Below are 3,603 nucleotides of genomic sequence, written 5' to 3'. Positions count from 1 at the left end.
GGGGTTGAGTTCACTTGATGAGGCCCAATTTTGTTTTAGACTCTGTAGGCTACTGTATTTGTTTATTAAGACTTAAGATATATTATCTGAATTTCTCTTGTTTTATCAAATGTTCCAATTATTTTCATTTCTTGTGCTGGTTTAAAATTGCAGGAAACTAGCACAAATAATTGTGTGGGTGAGAGAGGCCGCCGCTACCAAAACGTGCACAGTTTTGGGTCGCTCCACCACCAAAAACTCTCACTCCAAACTTTTGGTGAAACTTGGCAGCCCTAAAGTGTTTCTAATTTCGACACCAACACCACGATGTGTGTGTTCAGGGATGCATGAAGCTGGGGGCAGGAGGAGAACAATATGAAACCATGAAGGTTGGGGTAGTAGCCTATAGTTCCTGTAAGAAACTCAAACCACTTTCACCCCTGGTTAGGGGTGTTATGCCCCTGCCCCATTATGTTCTCTGTTCCATGTGAGGAGGCTTCCTGAGGAGGTGTGGCCGAGGCAGGGCCAGATGGAGCTGCTAATTGCTGGGCCCTGATTGCAGACGCATTCCACCTGCTGAGAATCAGCTGCTGGGCTCTATAAAGGCTGCAGCCTTTAACACAGGCTGTGTTCTGAATGGCATACTACTCATACTAGATATGACGTAGTTTTGAGTATGCGAGAGCGTTCACACCGTACAGTATGCGAAATGTTTGTATGCGAGAACATAAACCGTTTTCCCACATGTACCGTAACACGTATACTAGATTTTTGCCAAATCTTTGAGTACGCGATCGATGCATGCTATTCCTACTCAACATCCCCAAAATGCATTGCGCGTCTCTTCAGTCTTGTCAAACTGCGTCATACAAACTTGTCATACAGCTGTTGTTTACATTGTCTGATAGCCTGGAGACCGAAAGCTCGCAATTAACATCGTTTTCTGCACAGATTTGAGTGTGCAAATGCTGTTTTTTTGCACTCTATTTGATACTCTTCAGCTGCAGCACCCCAGCTAAGTCTGATCACGGATGAGCGGTGGTATTTTCACTACATTGGGAATCTACATGGTGAAATGCATTCTTAGACATGTCTACGTCGTCATGATTACAAAGATGCCACTTGAAATGCATGAAATCCAAGTTTATTCGTGTCCTACACACACGTTCGCCTAGTATTTCACTGCTTGTACCCCAGTCACGAATGATCCCAGTATTGCAGCTTCAGACAGACAAGTTGGTTGTTATTGTGCTTGCTGCAGCAAGCCCTCGATATGTTATTGCTCATATATATTTATTTTAATCCTGTTATTTTACCAACTGCTAAGACAACAATATAGTAAGCTAGTTACTTGAGCTAGCTAAAGATATTGGCCCCCCAAATCATTTTACAACTTGTTGTAATTATGTTACGATGTTTCTGTCGAACTCCGCAGTGAAGGTATGTAAGCAACGTAGGGTGCGTTCGTAAATTCGCTCTGAGAGCGCCGGAGCGCACACTGGGTTCAACGTCATAAAGGGACCGGGTAATTTGATTGGACAAGAGGCATTCCAAGAGTGCTGATCATATTTCCACGGCGAATTTATGAATGCAACCGTAATGTACCTAGTGAACAGAAGACGGAAAAAAATGTCAGATCAGATATATAAACGGGTTATAAACTATAAACTGGACACATTTTGGGAATATATATGGTTAATTTCTCACCTGAAAACATATTAAAACTGAGAGGTTTAAAATGGACGATTTAAATTCACCGCTCCCGGCCGGTGAGAAATGCATTCTGGGAGGCAGTATGCATACTGCAGTGTAAACGGTCGGCTGGTATTGGCATACTTATTATGAATTTGGTAGGCAGTATGCAGTATATACTCATTGAGTATGCTAGTATTCAGTATTCTAGTAGACCATTTCGAACACAGCCAGACTCTCTCTCCCCCTCAACCCTGCCTGAGTGGAATTCAGAGTAGAATTCATTTCAAGGTTCTGGTCATCAGCCTACATCTGTGACCTACTGCGTCCTTACAGCCCCAGTAGCAGTGGCGGCTGGCCGATAGAGGGCGCTGGGGCGCCGCCCCCACCTTCACTTCCTAGTTCCCCACCTTCACTTCCTAGTTGCGATTTGTAAAAGTGTTTTTTAAAAATAAACATTGTTTATTCACAAAATGCGGCTGATATTCTGTCGGCGCCTATCAGCATTCATTAAAAATCCTCCAATACAATAAACATTTTATCTGTGTGTGTGTAAAATTCACTGTTAAAATACATAGGGGGAGGCGTCGGGGCACCGGTCAATGCCAGTCTATGGCAGCCCGAATACTTTTCGCTTACACGTGAGCTGTAGCAGCGCTCCAATTGGCTGTGTCTATTTCTAGGCCGGGGCGCAAAAATGTGCGTCCTGAATAACCGGTTGTATTGCAGACAATGCATTATGCTGAGGACTTCCGACTTCCGGTTTTCCGGACTTCCGGGCTTCCGGAGTATTTTAAATGAACATTCGTAATGTCTGTCTCTGATGTTCATGGTCAATTAAATCAGCCTATTTTGTGGAACTAATAATGTTCCCGCTAATGGGTTAACCGAGCAGCCTCGCACCTAACGTATGCGCGGGGCAAAAATAATCTATTGCCTCTAAAATCACCACGAACAGAACGGCGGAGGTACGGGTAAACACGGCTCATGTTGGTGTCCTCAAAGGTAAGAGCTGTTTTTCTTTAACTCAACTGATAGCATTACCTTGCTGTTGTTGTTTACCGAATGCTCCATCTGACTGTCACACTGTGATTGTACTTGTGTAAACAGTAACACAGACGGGGTGAATTTCATGAATGAAAGTGAAAGTTCTGTCACAAAACGCCGTTACGTATCCTCACACATGTTTAAGTGGGTATTGCGTGGGTAAAGTGAAATTACGTCTTTGTTTTGAGCGCCAGTGCGTTTTATGCGCGTGCACGCGAAAAAAAAATCGTGCACGCGAAAAAAATAATCGCACGCGCGCGAAAGAGGACCCCCCTGCCACTAATGTGAAAACTCCTGGAGGAAACACTGCTGTGCCCCACCCAAAATGTTTAGCCCCAGCCGCCACTGCCCAGTAGGTCTCTCAGGTCCTCTGACCAGGGTGTGTTGGTTGTCCCCCATTCCAGACTGAAGACCCAGTGTGATGGAGCATTCCAAACCGTGGCCCCCAGGCTCTGGAATGCTCTGCCCTTGGATCTTAGATCAGCTGGCTCGGTCAAGGTTTTTAAAAAGCAGCTAGACTGTCTTGTATAGACAGGCTTTTGGATAACCCCAAGGGCCTGTCTCTCTGTGTCCTGCTGATGATGTTACACCTGTTGTCTGTTACTTGTTTTTATTTTCACTTGTTTTGCCTGTTTTAACCTGCTGTGGCTTTCGCTCTTGTATTATGTTTTATTTGTGTTTCCTCCTTGTATGTAAAGCACTTTGTGACCCTTGGTCTGGGAAAGGTGCTGTATAAATACATTTTACTTACTTACTTACTTACTGAGTGCTGTTGACTCTCTCCCCCCCTCAACCCTGCCTGAGTGCTGTTGCTTAATATGGTAAGCCTTAGGGTTAGTTTTGTTCTTTGTAGTTTGGTTTGGTTTGGGGTTTGTTTGGGAGTTA

This window comes from Nansenia antarctica, assembly GCF_963989245.1.
Source record: "Nansenia antarctica genome assembly, chromosome: 6".
Lineage (NCBI taxonomy): Eukaryota > Metazoa > Chordata > Actinopteri > Argentiniformes > Microstomatidae > Nansenia > Nansenia antarctica.
The sequence above is the reverse complement of the archived record's forward strand: the minus strand, read 5'-3'. Positions refer to the sequence as shown.